Here is an 18,197-nt window from a genome sequence, read left to right on the forward strand (position 1 = left end):
CCTGCACCACAGAGCTTCCAAACTGAACCTGCAAGACAGATAAGGGATGGGGAAAGAATGAATTATTCCCAGATCCAGGTGGGAAACTGAGGCACGGAGCGAGCAAAGGACTTGCCTCAAGTCCTGTATGAAGTTTGTGGTGGGTCCTGGACTTGGCCTCAGTTTTCTTCAATGTCTCACTCCAGGGCTCTGTCTATAAAACACCCTGATTTAGAGGCTACCTGATTTAAAATCTACTGGATTTAAAGACTACATTGGTGTCTATCACAAGACGTACGTTACAGAGATCAAGGGGTAGGAAACTATGCTTTTTTATATACATTCACATTATTCCAGAGCCAGCCGAGAAAAGACCATTGTCAACAGCAAAGCCTCCTTGAACGGCCTTGGTGAGTGTAGTGGCATGAACAGAAAAGCAACCTTCACTTTAAGCCCCTGACAGAGAAGAAAGAAACACTTCTGTATTCATTTGCCTGGGTTTATTTTTAAAGCATTTATACTGAACTTTAAAAAATTACGCTAAAACATAGCTTTTAGCTGTGGGAGATGTGCAGTTAAAGGCAACTGGGAAGAAGAAGAAGAGGAGAGAAAAAATAAACACCCAAGTGGAAAATGCCACCAAATGTCTCTTTTATTAGAGTTAAAAGCCTGATGTAACCCAATGATTGCTTTAAGCATTTCTGAGAACAACTTTTCAAAGAAACTTCCACAGAAGTTTCTACAGAGCTGGGAAGGCAACATGCCTGAGCAAGGCAGGCGCAGGCCAGCTTGTGCAGCGCCCGTGGGGAGCGGAGCCAGCCATCTGGGCTCGCAGGCTTGCCGCAGGGACGGGGGAATGCTAAAAGCAAGTTGCGGAGCTGAAATTTGCCAAGTGGATCACAACAAGCATACGGCGGGCTCTGAAGACTGGAGTCCTCTCTCCACAGCACGATGCAGCACAGACAGCAGCTACATAAAATCTGCCAACCCCTCCATACCCCAGACCGAACCAGAAGCGACTGCCTCTAGGAATCCCTTCCCGGTTGATCTGAGCCTGCATCCATCCGGGGGAGTCGTCCCCATGACGTTGGGCAGGCTTCAGACAAAGGCCTGGATGCAAGTCTTCACAAGGACTCGCCGGCTATGGATTCAGTGGGGCGGCAGATGCCCTGTCCCAGGGGCGTGCATCGTATTAACTCCCTAAGCAAGTATGGTCTGGAAAATATCACCCGCAGCAAAGCATAGGTGTCATGATGGTGGTTAAATACGGTGGGCTTGATCCTGCCTCTCTTCTTATCAATAACTCCATTGAAGCACAGTTGTGTAGAAGTGATGGAAGTAAGCCTGGGTGGGTGGGGGGTCAGGAGATACCCTCTGGATTTCATTAAGACTTGCCAGAATACCTCCTTCTCTACAAACTGCAGAATCGGGGTTTTATTGATGGCCAAAACCAGCTGCTCCAGACAAAGGGCCAAGGATCCTAACAACTATGGAACTTATCTTAGCACTTAGGAAATAACCTGCACCCCAAAGAAGTTCCCTCCTGGCCTCCATCAGGCAGCAGTTGGCCCTGCCTGGAAATACCTCAGCCGTATGGCCAACTTCCACTACTTTCAGCCAAGCCTATTGAATGTGCCAGCAACATTACCTGCAAAGAGCAGCTCGGGATAAGCAGTTCTTTTAGTGAGGCTATTAAAGGATGCTTCGTCCATAGCCTTAATCTTATTGGTAAACAATGCTATGGGAGATCACCAGGCAGTTACTGCAGGTCTTCACCTTGCTAGCCCTCCGACGTCCAGAAGTGAGCCACAGCCTTTACGCTACAAGATGCAACGTCCCCTCCCGCTCTCTGGTGCTACGCGAGCACTTGCATCCCAATTAAAACAGTAACCCGGGCAGCCTTACAGCTCATCAGGGTAACACGCTGCAACAGCAACATGTCCTGAGGAGTTGGGCTCTAATGACATGTTACAGCAAAGGGAAGGTGGATTTAATTTGCAGAAAACCCTGATCCAGATTGTGCAGGGGAGAATTCAGGTCCTGGGATAGTCTAATGAGCTCTCAGAAAGCACTGGCTAAGAGTTTCCACTAGTGAAAGCCGACACAAATAAGCACATATGCTTGATTTCTCTCCTGCCACCTCTCTCCCCGTCCCTGAAGAGCCCCTTGCAAGATAAATCAATTCTTCTGCCTCACACCTTCCCCTCAGTCTTCCAATGTGTTCATGCCTCAACAAAAGTGTAAACACGGATCAGAGTCCCACTCAACTGAAAAGCTGACCTGGAAATCAGCAGAGGAAAATAAAGGGACATATTGCAGTCACAATGCAGCTCAAAATCCCAACTCCCCTACTGTTTCCATCCCATATAAATACATCATTGTGCAGCTGGCAGATGTCAGCAGAGTATGCTATATTGCAAGTATGCAGGAAGGGAGCGAGATGTGGTCTAGGGAAATGAGCACTGGGATTAGGAGAGAGACTCCTGGGCTGCGCGCTCACCTCTGCCGTCGACTCCCTGGGCAAGGTGTTCTTGGGTAGGATGCTGCACCTTGCCGTGCCTCTGCTTCCTTCTCCGTATCGTGGAAGGCCTGATCCCTCCTTGCGACGAAGCTGAGCCAAACAGTTGGTCGTGGAGTCTCACAGAATGTTTTTTCTCTCGAAAAGCTTTTGTTTTTCAAACTTGAAACACTTTGTCAGAGTCTATTGATTCCCAAGCTGCTGGCAGAATCTAAGGAGATTTCCAAGCAAAACCGTCTGCCAGTGGGAAACTGGTTTGGTTTCCTCCCTTCGGCTCTATCCCACAGACTCCTGCACAGCCAGGACCCTGAGGTCCAGGTCAGGCCAAGACTATCGAGGGTGCTCACAAGCCCTCCTGGCAGCACCCCGGACAGACTTGGGGTTTATCAACTTCCCATGGGAGTTAACGCCTTGATTTTTCACTTGAAAATTAGCAGGTTCCCCAGGAAATTTCAAAGTAGCCAATTTTCATTCCAACCAGGAATGACATTTAAAAAAAATCTTCAGCATTTCCCATGGCTCAGGACTTCAGGCTTCCAGCTGTCCGTGTTAATCAAGAGGCACAAAGTGCTTTATGAGCTGTCCATCAAAGGTGCCAGAAAAGAGCAACCTATGATTATACTTTTAAAAGCACACCTTGGGATGGTAGCATCGCAAATAAAGGGCAAAAGGGGTTAGTCCCAGGCCACCTGTGTATGCCTGGAGGTGGCGGCTGCATCTGCAGCCGGAAGGGGTGCAGATCTTCAGGGATCCTTTTGCTTTCCTCCAGGCATGTTCAGGGTTCATCCATCCTGAAATGCAGAGCAAACCCCAACTCATAAAGATCCAAGGAACAGTGAAAAAAGAAAGCTTGGACCAGCTTCAGTCGTCTCAGGCCTGGGTTGCCATGGTGAGTTGAACCCAAAGATGCTGGATGTATGTGATTTCTATTATAAGCCTTGCGGTGCAATTAGATTATAAGCCTTGTTATAAGCCTATTATAAGCCTGGTGGTGAGCAGTGTAATTATGATTGATTTATGACCTATAGAGTCACAGCACTTCACCTCGGAGCAAAGCTGCCTTTATAAGAAAAGTAACAATGTGTGGTCCCATTTTTTCCTCTTCCCATTAGCATCCTGTGTTTGTTTCTGGGATTCCAAAGAACACCTGATCTGCCACAGGTTTTCCTGTCATTATTTCAAGCACCTCGTGCAGGGGCTGAGGACTTCTTCAAAACAAGCGAGAGGACTGCCTATGAATTTATTAGGAAGCTGAGCAAGTGCAGAACGTCTCCTCAGCAACGCAAGTGGTCAGGAGCTCATCGGACCGGTCTCCCCCTCCACCTGGGCTTCCCGTTGCCTATCAAGTTGGCACCAAGGCCTCAAGTCTTTATCTTTAAGTCACTTGAGGGTACAGGCCTGGGATCCTGGAAAGTCTGGCTCAAGCTCCAGGGAGAAGATTGTAATTGAGAGCACTGCTCCTGGGGGACAGTGCAGGCAGGTGACAACTCGTCAGGGTGGGAGACGGACCGTCCCCACAGGCCTCTCTCAGATGATGGATCAAGCTCCCACAGGAGGAAAGGGCTATCCCAGACCTTGCTCTGTTCTGCTCCAAGTCAAGGTGCACTTCTTCAATCTGCTTTCTCCGACACAGGCCTGGAGCAGAGCATGCACTGAAAAAGATGAAGCTCTCCACCGCATTTGGAGTTCCCCCTTGCATGCGGAGAGGATGAGAGAGAGAATGAGCCGTGTGAGATGCACCTTCATTTCATTGCATCGCTAGCAATGCTCGGCTACCACGAGGAATGTGGGTAGCATAAGGGCCCCGAGATGAGATGAGGCGAGACGAGACGAGAGGGGTCGGCGTGACTGACGATGCTGGCAGCAGAGCAACTGCCCAGTCATGATGGGGTTTCTGTTTGCATCATGGTAAAGGGGAGTTTTAAAGAGGGATTTGTGGGAGGACAACGAGGAAGCGCTGGATATATTGAATGGGGGTGCTTCTTCCCACTGTGATAGGCAGCAAGGGAGGATGCACAAGGAGGCTAGTTTGAGGATGCCATCCGGGTGCGATGTAGGCTGGCATCCCAGGAGATGAGATGTGGGAATCTGTGTCTCAGTACCGTGGAGGAAGAGGTCAGGATGTACACACAAACACAGAGGCCAAGCTACTTTGTCTTTCAGCCACATAACTTGTTGGTGGCTTAATGCCAAACAGGTCCATAATGACCAAGAACCCAAGAAACAATTTGCTGCTGTTCGGTTTTACTGAGCACGCTATTGGCAGTGCTTTCTTTGCACAAGTGCTTGCATTTACCACTCACGTTTCACAACTGGGGCTTGCTAGACTGGGAGATTGGCCAGAGCTGCCACCCTCATCTGAAGTGAAAAGGGGACTGTTAAGCACCCACTGCCTACATAACATGACATCTATTTCTGGCTAATATCTCCCTCCCCTCCGGATATTGCTGGAGCTGTAGGACACATGATCCACGCTGGCTGCTGTCTTATCTGGAGGGCTGTGCACTGGGATGCTCAGAGTGAAACTTGTTCTTTTGGGACACGAATCAGAAAGGAAAATGTGACAAGTTGCACGTGAGCATCCACTGGGGTGGTGGGGATGGAGACATCCCAGATGTTAGTACACCTGGTACATCCTTCCTAGGGTGAAAGGAGCTATTACATCTCTGAAGTTTATATCCTATTTGGATTTGCCTGTAAATGTCTTTTCTGTGCTATGAGGGGAATCGAGCAGGTGGACATAATGGTCCAAGGGTGGAGATCCCACAACCTCTCTGAGGCACCTGTTCCAGTGCTTTACTATCCTCCTAGTGAGAGAGTTCTTCCTAATATCCAACTTAACCTCCCTTGCTGCAACTTGAGCCCATTGCTCCTTCTGCCATCTGCCCCACACTGAGACCAGTCCAGCTCCGTCCTCTTTGCAACCCCCTGCAGGGAGGTGAAGGCTGCTATTCGATCCCCCTCGGTCTTCTCTTCTCCAGACTAAATCAGCCCAGTTGCCTCAGCCTCTCCTCACAAGTCATGTACCTGAGCCCCCAAAACATTTTTGGACAAGGTGCAATCAATGTGTGTTACCCCAGAGTTACAGTTGCAGCCCTTTCCCAGCCCTTCTCTGCACGAGCTGCTTTCCTAGGCCCCGATACCTCAGTTCATTGGCTCTGAAGAGTCCTGCCATGTCAGGTTGTTTAACAAGGAAGCAGCATTTGCAGCTTTTCCAGGTGCATGAAGGCAGGTGCCACTGCCTGATATATATATCAGGAGTGCTGGGGATCCAAATTGACTTTGAATCCTTGCACTTCTTGCTCTGCAAAATTTTCTTGCAGTGCCATGCACCTGATAGAGTGAGAGCGCTGAAGCACATTTTGAAACCCAAATACAGCTCTCCATCTCTCCCAGCTCTGCTGTTGTTTTAATTCTGTGCCAGTGCGAGGTGCAGGATTAACAACCCTGTCAGCTGAATTCCTCTATTCATCCAGCATCTCTTCCTGGCACGATGCTGTCTGCCAACGCACCTTGACCCCAGCAGAGGAAAATCACTTCATTACAGGCTTCTGTGTCCAGGCAACCCACCAGTTGCCGGTTCTTTTAAGCAGGGACAGCGTTTTCTTCTTTCTTTGTGGACCTCTGTCCCCTTAGCGATGCATGCAGACTTGCTCTCCCACAGATGGTAACCACCCTGCCCTGCACTGCCAGCCTGACAAGCCTCTTCCTCCTTCAGCTGACTTGTTCTTTCTCTGCCAGAAAACTCTTCTGCCGCGGCCCGTATCGAATCGATGCTTCCTGGAGGGGCTGGCACAAGAGCCGATGCCATTCGGATGGCTGGATTCTCCGGGGTGTAAACCTCTGCCCACCGAGGCACAGTGGCAAGTTACACCAGCTGAGATCTTGACCCGTTTTGTCCACATTGGTGAAGTCAGGAGGCAAGTTCCCTTCAGCCTCTAGAAAGCCGGTGTTAGACGCTGGATGTATATGCAATGTGTTGCACAGGCGGATGAAATATTTATATTGCCTAGTGAAATTCTTCTGTTCTGCACGGCAAGCTCCTTTGTATTATACAGTTTAATGAAATGCATTTAGTACATAGTAACCTCCTTATTGTATGCCCTGCTGTCAAAGCACGAATGCACTGTATGGCTCATGAAACCCACATGCTCTTTCCTGAAACTTATACAGTGTATTATTTTACAGAATGAATCATCAGGATCCTGTCACCTTAATCCAGCTCAAGTGCTGGAATTTGTCTGCCATGGCAGGGGCTGTTCCTGGCAAATTCAGCCTGTGTCCCATCCTCATCCCCCCTGCTCCTTAATTTTTTGCCCGTCACCCTCCTCTTTCAGGACCAGTAGCAGCTAACCTCAGCCCTGCAGCAGCTGCTCAGAAGCTGGTTGCATTGCCAGGAGGGAAAGTTGAGTTGTCATCCCAAAAATAAATTCAGTGTAATCAAAATAATTTGAAGAGCCATCCACTGACAGCTTAAAACGTTCCCTTTGAAGCAGTCTTTCAACATGGAGGCTTGTTTTTTCCCAAAAGGAACAGCAGCAAAATCTGTTTAGAGTCAAGTCTGTGCATCCGACTGTGTATCCTGCAGCCTTTGCTACCCACAACCGAGGTGGGGGAGTTCGCACCCTAGGAAGACTTGTCACGGTGGAGTGCCACATTCTCGGTATTATCCCATCATCACATCCGGCTCTGTGAGTCCTTTGAAATTTGGATCCAAACAGGAAATTTTGCTGCTTTGTACTCCGCGCTGAGTGCCCAGCTCTGCCCCCGAGGGGTCAATTGCCTATTAAAAGGTGGTCTCTGAATCAGTCTCTGTGGAAGAGGGCAAAGTCAACAAGTTAATCGAGCTCAAAACCCAGCTGGTGCCACTTAAAAATTGCCCATTTTTCAAACAGAGCTGGCAGCCTGGACAAGACATTTTGCCTATGTTACGAGATGTTCAATGTCACTTGAGTTTGACCTCGTGTCTTCGGCTCAGTTATCACCCGTTGGGATACACCACCCACCCAGCCTCCTAACGCCATGGAGGCAGGGCTCCGATGCTGCATTGCATCTAGCTGCTTAAATTGTATTACTAGAGAGACCCCTTCACTGCCATTACTTACTGCTTATAGGTATGCAATACCCCACCTCCCTCCCACACGCAGGATTTCCAAAGGTTTTAACTGGAGACCATAAACCCAGGCCTCTACACTCTGATAAAAGGCTGGCTCCCAGCTGGCTGCTGTAGTAAGTTATGCCACCGGATCCTAGATGGCGTGGATTACAGGTGAAACAACGCTCGGGTGACAGCGGATAAAGTCGTCCATACGGCAAGGTGCTGCCACTCTCTCTGCTACGCTCTTTCTCCCCTGGCTTTCGGCTCCTATTGAAATGATCTGCTTCTTTGATTTGCAGCCAAGACAGCATCCATTTTATGGTGAGATGAATCACAGTGACGTCCTTATTGCTGGGATAGATTGGTCGGCATTATGAATGAAACACCCATATATCATCACCTCCTCCCTTCTGAATGCCTGATGGCTTCATCACCCAAATGAGACTTCCTGATTTGAGGGGGCGAGGGATGTCTCGATCACTGTGCACACTTGGAGGGGGGTGGGGGAGCACAATCTTTCCTTAAGTTTAATGCCAACATAACCATTACCATAATAGCTGCTTCTCCTCCTGTGGAACATATTGCTCATGGGTGACTTGGGATATTTCAGCAGCCTACAGAAAGGGGTTGACGGTTTCAGGGAGACACCGCAGGCAGGTTTCAGCTCTGCAGAGCAGTTTGCTTTGTCTCTATGCTCTTTACAGCTGTACCAACATGGCTATATTCATGGGGAAAGCAGCAGGGTGGTGGCCACGCACATCTGGGGGCACATCTGGGGCATGACAGCTGTGGGGTGAGCAGGCACGCTCATTCCAAGCCCAGGAGGTGGTCTCTACTTGGACAACTCTAGTGGGAAAGAAAAAGGGCTCAATACCCATAGCTGGTGTTGCTGCTTCTCTAGAGTGACAGCGAGGATGTTAAGGTCAGAAGGTAAGAGACTCTGTGTGGGTAAAGGATCATTTCTCCTTTATTATTGGTCCTCAGGATCAAACGGACTGCATCCAGGTTTCCATGTAATCCGTCCATATCGAGGATCCCTGCTCCTGGAGTCAGGGGATTATACCACAACAGTGTCTCCTAACAAAAAAGGAGGAATTTGGGAAGAAACACTGGAATACATGAGTGGAGCACAATGGATAAAGCTACATCCACCTGAGCCAGAGCCTCCAGACACCTGGGAAAATGCTGCCGTGGCAGGCTGAACTGCCCCATTCATCTTGATGGGAGGTTCGTACCAAGCCCCTCTGTCTCGCCCATGCTCGGGCAGCTTTGGGCAGGACAGGAGGAGAAAAGTGCGGTAGGCACCACCTGTACACCCCTGGCTCCCAGGTAGGAGCTAGGGGTTTCGTGCTGCCACCCTTTTTTGGGTGTTGGGAGGGGACCCTAACCCCCAGACTTGGCTTCTCCAAGGGCAGCCACTGGCCCTCCCAGTCCCAATGGGTGATGGGGCCCCCAGGGCACTCTAGCCCAGCCCCAAAATGGTCTGTAGAGCATTTTTTTTCCCTAACGGGGACAGGAGCCCTTTCTGCCACTCCAAGGAAAAGCACGTGGCCCATCTGAAGTGGGAGACACTTGTGCCATTTGGAGTCTGCACGCTGCTGTGAGAGCCACCGAGCCACTGCCGACTCCTGCGCGGAGCCCACGCCCGATGTGTCACTGTTGGTCCTGTGCTACTCCGGGCAGACGAGGCGAAGGCGCTGGGTTCCTCCACGAGGATCCTCGGACCTGGTAGCTTGCCTTCCATCTGTGTTAGAGCTGCTCCCGCTCCCCCATCAAAAGGTCACCCTCGTACACTGCGGAGACAGTTGCCAAGGGAAACCTCAATATTTGAGACAGAAAATTGTTATTTCATTTGCAAAACTGGAAATTTCAGTAGCAACTAAACTTAAAACAAATGTGACATGAGGAGTAGGAAGGAGTGGGTGGGAACTATGGGAGACGAGGCAGAAACACAGACTCTTGGCTGGATGCAAGGCAGGGCTGGCCAGGTGCAGAGCAGAAGGAGCAGCTTGGAGGTTGGCAGCTTGAAAGTTTAGTGTCCCCCTCGGTACAGTCTTCAGGACAAGGACCGTGCCTTCGGATGAGTTCGTGCACGACGGACCCTGAAGCCAGCATAAAGAAGTAGCGAGGGGGCGGGATGAGAGTTGAGGGAACTGGACATCTCTTTTAGAGCAAGCATCTGGACATCTTTTAGGTCAAGTATTAGAGTTGGACCCAAGCTGTAGGAAGTCTCTCTCCTGGAAGCCATCTCGGCTAGTGGGAGGTGGTGTTGTTTATCTGCCCGGGATTGTTGCTCAGTTCTAAATTAAAGCGAGCTGGCTGTTTTACAAACAGTTGAAAGGATTAACAATCTTTCATGATGAGAAACAGGTTCTTCTTTTCTTTTCTTTTTTTTTTTTTCTTTTTTAAACCACAGCTCTTCCACCCCCGCACACGCACAAAATGCAGACATTTAGACACTTTGGACAGGTACCGAAAAGTAATGAAATGAAAAGAATATCAGGTTTTCAACAGCTGGTGCAGATCAGGCATGACTGATGATGGATTTGGATGAGGAGCCCAGAATGTGCAAATTGCTGCCCAGGGGCACGGGACATCCAGGGAGCAATATACTCTAGCAGGGGGCACGAAGCCTGAATGGAGAAATTAATGGGAACATTAGGAGATGCACAGATCCAGAAGGGAAAGAGAAAAGCCTTAGGTGAGAGGCTGAGGTATACATTCCCTGCTCGTCAAAGAGCAAGAGCTTCCAGGCAAGGAGAGGAGAACTCCCTTTTTTATGTCCCCGTGAGAAGCACAGCTGCGGAGCCGATACGGCATCTCACCGTTCACTCCAATGAGAGTTTAAGCTCGGTTCTGGGCCTCCCCAACCATCCATCCAGCTGCAAATGGGCGTCTGGCCATCTGCCTGGAGAGCCAAAGGCAGCTGGACGTGGTGCTTGCTTGCCACCCTGCTCCTCACCATTGGCCACGGAAACTGGAGCACCTCAATCAGTCCCAGTGGGCCAGTTGTCTCGGCTGGGCTTTTGGCTTTTGTCCCCATGCACAATAGCCAGCCATGAGGTGCGGGCGTGTAGGAGGAAGCAGGTGCAGAACAAGCTAGAGCAGGTCAATACTTGGGGGGGAAGTGGCTCATGCACCCACAGCCCCTTCTCGTCTCGGTCGCCTGCACGCTGTGCGTCCCTGGCAGAATTAGAGATGAGCAACCCAGCTAGAAGGAGCTGGGGTAAAAAGCCGAGCCCCCTCCAAGGGCACAAAGTGGTGACAGTATTTTCCATGCTGTCATAGGCTCTGGATTGATTTCCCCTGGCCGCAACCCCCCTGCTTTGGGAACGCCACTAATTACAGATCGACTGGTTTGCAAGGGCAGGCGGGGAGGGAGGTGGCACCTCTCTGAGCCTTTGCTGCTACGGTAGCCACTTGCTCCCACCACAAGCCCTAAGTGCGGGGGTACATGGGGGTGGGCCATAACCTCTCTCTAACCAGGAGCGAGTGCACTGCTGTAAAAGGAGACGCAGCCAAACACTGGCCGTCCTCTGCTTCAATGGGTGGAAGTGGGGTTGGGATTAGACTGGTAAGAGGCCTCGCACTAATCCAGGTGAAGCTGTTCATGGTGCCAGGCCTCAGCAAGTTCAGTCTGGAGATGCTGTAGCACCCGGGGGGTCAGGGAAATGTCTGAACTGTGGGCGACAAGGTGATCTGCCCTCCTGCCCCATGACATCCCCACCCATGAAGGAGGTGGCAAGACTCCCTCTGGCCCAACAGTCCTGCCCAGGCTTTCATCTCCCTCCGGCCCAAGGGCTTTAGGGACTTTTATCTTTCTTTTTCACAGGAGCTTGCAGAAGTCACTTTTGCTCCCATTAATTGTGTTGTCCTTCAAGTTATCTTGTGGTTCTTCAGGGATCCTGTGCACTGTACGGATAGTGGGCGAAGAAGACAGAAAATGTCAGAAAGGAAAAACTTCCAGAGGCTTCAGCATTTTCTTTCCAGGCAGCGAAGGTCACTGGAGCGGGGCTGGTTCAGGGAGGGCTCTTCGCTCTGATGCTCGCCAAGCAGACCCACAGGGGAATCGTGTGCTGAAATGCGCTCCATAGAAAACACTGTTTTTTCTGGAGACAGACACATTTATAGACCCAGTATGTCAATTTTGACCAAAAATTCTATTTTTACAACAAAAGGGGGGGGGGACATAGATAATATCCCATTGTGACATGGTTCTCATTTCAGAGTCAGCTTTCTAAATGGAATTGGTTACCTTTTCATCAGTTTTTGAAAGGGCAAAATCAGAAGAAGAGGGTTTGATTTCACCGAAAGAAAAGGTTTTGATCCACTTTCATGCATTTCTGGAATCTATATTTTACTGGGAAAGCCCCAAAATCTCTGGGTTGGTTCCATTTCGGAAAGGAAACATGAACGGATATTCTGAATTTGGGGAATTTCCCATCCAATTCCCCAACTCCAAAGGCCCTTCTGTCTCCGACCCCACAGGTACTTAGCGTCATCCTTTGTTCAGCCTCTGTATAATGACGCATGCAATCCTTCTCTCGTGTCAGCAGTTGACTGCGTCACACATGCAAGCAATGTAACTTCACAAATGAGGTTGAGGAAGTATTTTAAAGATGGAAAAATTAGAGAGGAAAAGGCCCAGATTGCTAAAGCTAGAGGTAGGGCCCTAGTAGCATTCTCAAGTCAACGGGAGTGCCTGAAGTACTTTAAATATCTTAAATATAGCCTTAAGTGATTTGCCCGAGGCTAGACATGGAGTCTGTGGCAGAGCTAAGGATTGAGTACAGGTCTCCTGAGCCCCAGTGCAGGGTCGCAACCAGAAAAGTGTCCCCCCATCTCACATGTGTGAGCATCTCTCCAGCTATAGGTTGAAAGAAAACATTTTGATCAAAGGGGCCATGTCTGACAAGGACTGCACAACATGCCCATCTATGAGCCGGCAAGCTTCCTAGGAGCTCATGACTGACCCCAGCACACAGCCCACACCACCCCGTCTCTGCAGCAGTGATCAGCTGTGAGCTTGGGGTGAGCAGCAAGGGGCAGGCAGTCCTCTGCTAGTGTCAAGCTGAATACAGGGGACGAACACAGTTCACCTCGGCTGGGAATCCAGTATCACAGTGCAAGCGCCCGCACCCTACCTCTGATATAGTGGCTGTTATTCTTGCTGTCGGCAGAAATCTCCCAGCCCCCTAAGCTGCATTGATATTGATTTGGCTTTAAAATACAGTATTAAAAAATCAGAGGTGAAATATCACCGGCTCTTTTGCAGCTGTACAGAATATTCCACGCCGTGCAATCTCACAGGTGGGTTAGTTTTAAACATGCCAACCAGCACGAGACTACAGGGGCTGAGGAACAAAATGGGACATCTGGCTTCTCTTTTACAAGGCGGCAAAGACCCAGTTACTTGGCGCACGTTGTCAAAAGCATTTTACGAGACAGATAAATATTTGCCATATAAAACCGCAGCTGGAGTCCTTAACTTGCTTTATCACAAAAGCCTGGGGGCTGAACTGTTTAGTAAAACCTACTTCAGCCCAATGACCTATCCATGGCAAACATCCTACACCCTGCAGACATTGCACGTGCAGCTGGGCCAGACACCCCCAAAGCAAGACCCAGTATGCCCAGTATGATACATCCCAAACCTACTCCAGACAATGGTGCGTCACAGATATCCCAGCAGGGCTGTCCTGGACTGTGCTGAGAACATCCCCATGGCACATTCGTTCTTTGTCCTTAGTTACTAAGGACAGAAGTTACATATAAACCGGTTTAGGTAATTAGAAATCAATTTAAACCTGTAAAAGAACAGAAGTTCAGTGCATAGAAACCAGTTTCAAAATGGCTGGACCTGGTTAAGATATACCCGGCTGAACGTAGTTAAACGATTGGGGTCAAACCGGTTTATGAAACTTCTGTCTCGGACCCAAAGCATCATCACTGTAGGTCGGTTTAGTGCTGCTGGGCAAGCGTCTAGCAGACCCCACGCTGAGAACCCAATTCTTCTCGCTAAGGTCAAAACCGGCTGCTAAATAGCCAGAGCTGGTTTCCTCCCCAATGGAGAAATCCCATGTCCAAGCCTGAGCTCCCCCGCACCCACCCTGCCTTGACCAATCAAGCTAAAATGATTACAAGCAGCTGAAGCAAAGTTGGTACAAAGAGTTGTTGGTTTCTTTGTACTGCAGGAGCACCTAAGACCCGAATCACAGCTTCCCCTGCTGAGCTGAGCATTGTCTGGGCACAGAACAAGAAGAAAGGCCTGAATCAAAGTGCTTGCTGTCTAGCTGTAAGGCGAGAAAGCATTGCGGACAAGGTTCTTTGGGTAGATGCGATCTCTTTTATTAGACTGAATAAACAGTCGGGGAAATGGTTCTTTGCAAGCTTTCGGGCACATACACCCTTCTTCAGGCATAGGGAGAGTCTGGTGGTGTTTGTGCGCTCTCCTGGGTAGAGCAGAAGCCAAAATGCAGGAATGTGGAAATGCAAATGTGTGGCAGTGAGGAGGATTGGCGGGGGGGGAGGAGAAAATATGTCAGCTTTGGGGACTAACACACACTCATCTGGCCAGAAAAATGGAAAGCAGGCTCTGGCTCCAAACACTTTTCCTCCCTCTCTTCTCTTCTTTCTTGTCCATGATTTTTATACTTGGGTTTAAAACAAAATCCCCATCAGGAAATATTTGACTAAAAGTGTTGCAATCGGAACGTCCTTCCACTTCCCGCAGGGACTGGGTTGTCTTTCTCCTTTGCTGTATTCTTACCTCCAGATTTTGCAAGAAGAGACAAATCCAGTGTCGGAAACAACTAACATGTGGTCTTATCAAGCAGGGGATACAAGTCCTTCTTCTAACATAACCAGCTTCTCTTGGCAAATGTGACTCCTCTTCCTTGTGTCCGGGTTAACACCTAGCCTTTGGACGAGTCGCACTTATATATCACTTCAGCTTGTTCATTTCTGAGGTCATCTGTCTGGCAGAGATGCTAACGCATCGCTGCCTGTCCACAGACTTGTCTTCACTTTGCTTGGAGGAGGCCCTATTTTTCCTTCTAACTAAAAACTCAGGACAAGCCCAAAGCCTGACCTGCCTGGGCTGCAGTCCCTATAAAGTGTGGGCAGCTCCTGAAGGGTGAGTGGGAAAAGGTTGACAAGGCTGCTGTCATAATAAAAAAAAAAAACAACTATCTAATGTGGCCTTTTGGTGCCTCATTTCAGGTTGGAGGCAAGGATAGATTTGCACTTTATAAACTAACTGAAATCAGAGGTTTGAGGTGGTGGTCAGCAACTTTGCCTCATTAGCTGGAGCTCATCCCTGGGTTTGAGATGAGTGAGACCTGCTCCCAGATCCTCTCTACCTGCATCGCCATGACCTGCTTGAAAGGATGCGCCACAAAACAAGGAAGCCATCAAGTCACCTAAGGGAAGATATTTCCCTTCACCCCGTGCAGCCCCTACTATTTATACTATGGACAGAAAGGCTGATAAGCCCTTTAAAATACTAGATTTGAGTTTCTTTAACTCAGGACATTCCTATTATCCGTACAAATGTCCAGTTATCCTATTTAATCCTAGTAAGATCATGATGGCCTCAGAGAAAGCCCCTGGCAGCAAATTACAAGGCTTAACCATACATTATGTGGGAAAACACATCCCAAAATCAATCCGGAGTCTCAAGAGCAGAATATAGATAGCAGAATTGGTCCAGGTTTTAAGAGGGACTGACTTGGTAGATTTTTGGTCAGCCGTGAGAATTGGCCATTCGTGTACAAAGACATAGGAGGAGATGTAATGGGGCAGAACAGTTTTATGGGATGGGCATTAAGACAAGGTTGCTAGAGAAGCAGATTGTAAAACCAAAAAAAAAAAAAAAAGTCCCATTAAGTTTCAGTAGTTTTGGTACTCCAGCAATTAAAAAAAAAAACAACCGGTTGACCAGTTGCAAGCGCAAAAAAATTAATTGATGGTTTTAAGCAAGAAATACAAGATAGGTAATATTGTCCCATAAACACTTCGTTTGGGCAGAGGGAGACTATTAATTTTCATGATTCTTCATACCACAAGACAGAAAAGTAATAGTTCAAGTCATGTATGATGAAATCTAATGTTGTGGTATAATTTTTTTCCCATCGATCGGACCCCAGCCTATCTGGTGTGATTTATAGAAATAACTAGGAGCAGGAACTTGCTGCAGTATTGCAAGGGCCAGTTAAGTTTATGTGCTGTACCAGTGTTCAGAGTTAATAGATTTTAAATTACAGCCTATGTAGTACTTTTAGCGATGCAGGCTTCCCCTCGAGAGACCGAACAGAGGCGGCGGAGAGGATAGCCAGTTCAGTTGGCAATCACTTCTCTGGTGCCATTTGGACCACTCAGGGATGCCGACGTGTCAGCAGCAAAATACAACAGTCAAATCGGCCTTGGATCATAGAGGGAAAAGGCCAGAAGCTCAGGAGTATCAATCACCATCATTTACTTGCAATCAATGGAGCTCCACTGGTTTTTACCAGCTGAGGATTTGGCCCAACCATGCGAAATAAGAGAGGTTAATATTCACTCCCCTTAACGCAGACATAAAATAGGGCACTGGCCACCACAGCTGGGCAGCCGTCTTTGCTCTGCAGTTGAAAGTTCAAGGCAAGGGTATTTGGCAGACAGCTGCATGCCCACGGGATACAGCCGCTGTGCCTCTGTGATTTACCTTGCCAGTCGTACCTTTGGTCTGCCAGAGCCTCTGTCCAGGAACTAGCCGGGGATCTGAGGTGTCCTTACTCTCTTCCCCATCACAAGTGGATGTGGCTATGGGAAGCCTTTACGTGAATTGAGTTTTCTGCCCATGAATGCACGTGGGGGATCGAGGCCAGAAGGCAGATGAGAAGGTTCCTCTCACCCAGCAGTGGGGCCCGATGTACAGTTCGCAGCCATCGCTTCAGGAGGGGGGAGTACTGACCAGTGGTTAGGGCACAGGACTCGGGGGGTGGCCTGTGCTTGATTCTTCTGCCACTCGCTCATTGTGTGACTCTCCACGCGCCACGTCCCCTCTCTGTGCCTCAGTTTCTCTATGTATAAAGCGGGTCTTCCCTACAGAAGTTCATCTAAGCCCGTTCGTGCCTGCACACCTGTGACCCTCTGGCAGGGGCGCTAAAGAAAGTATTGCAACCATAGATTTCATAGACGTTAGGGCTGGAAGGGACCTTGTGAGAGCATCGACTCCAGCCCCCTGCCCGAGGGGCAGGAAATCAGCAGGGGTCTCATCACCCCAGCAATCGCTATTTATTGTGACATCTTTGCAAAGAGCTAGGGCTTTGCCCTGCACCCATAAACTGACTTGTGTTCTGTCAAGCGGTAGATTTGAGTAACTAGTCCTGACAAGAGTGGATACAAGCCAACTAATAGGAGAAGCTGTTAGATGGGGAGACCAAAACTAGAATCTGATCCTTGAAGAACCCATACAAATTACCCAAGTACATGGTCTTTTTGATAAAACTCAACTATAATTACTGTATTGGGGTAGGGTCTAGACGCCACAGCTGTAGGCTGACCAGTGAGAGTACACTACTGATGCTATATCAGTTTTGACCTGAGGACACCAGGAGATGGGTGCCTTCCCTTGGTAGCTTGTCCCAATGGTTTGTTGCCACAGCGGCTAAAGTTTCTAGGTCCCAGAATGGCGATACAGATACCAGAGCCGCCCCATCTCTGTCTGACAATGAGGCCACCAGGTTTCCACTGACTCACCCTTGACAACCTGTCTTAGGTCACACAACCCCCTTCTCTTTTCTAGGGTCTTTCAGGTTTTAGCTCTCCTTCCATGCCTGGCTGAGCCTTAGGGAGAGCATCCCTTTTGAGCCTTGCAGGAGTGAGCTAGACAACTTGACCCACAAACGATGGGTAGGGAGTTCATCTTTCTCTCAGCTCCTCCAGCGCTGGGCACAGGCAGCCCCATCTTCCCTTTCCTGCTCAGCACCTTAACATCCCTTTCTATTGACTCCTTTGATTTAACTCTGCAAATTCAGCCAGGCAATAGTGCAAAACCAACCAGGGAAACCAAGTCACACATAATAGCCATAGAAGATAATGCAGACATGTCTTCCGTGCGTCCTGTCCCCCTCACCCCTTGAAAACTCTTATTTTTGAATCAAGCAGGGTCTCCTCCGCACTTTTTGCTCTCTGTACAGTGTGGGAGTATCTAGAAGACAAGGCTCAGATGTGACAACAAGGAGGGCCAGAAGCACATATAGAGAGACACAGATTCCCTAAAGGCAACTAAAAAGAATTACTTTGGCTGACTCCTTTCTTGAATACCCACAGGCTCTGCGTGCTCCATTTAGAGCTAACTTTAAAATGATAAAGTCGTGACAGTACAGCCTGGGATGGGCCATTTGCATTTCCACAGTAAGAAATAGGGAGAGGATACCCCAGGGACAATAGAGCACTCTCAGCCTGTTGGATTCATTATTTGAGATATTAGATGCAGCAGCATCTTTGGCTCCTATCTGATGGTGAATGAGAAAACTTAGCAGCTTGCTATCATCTGAATTCCTTCCTAATGCATTAGAGCAAAGGCAGCTTTAATGCTTTAAACTAGCTTGTGCTATC

Source organism: Crocodylus siamensis, chromosome 14, assembly GCF_052110815.1.
Source record: "Crocodylus siamensis isolate JL-2025a chromosome 14, ASM5211081v1, whole genome shotgun sequence".
Classification (NCBI taxonomy): domain Eukaryota; kingdom Metazoa; phylum Chordata; order Crocodylia; family Crocodylidae; genus Crocodylus; species Crocodylus siamensis.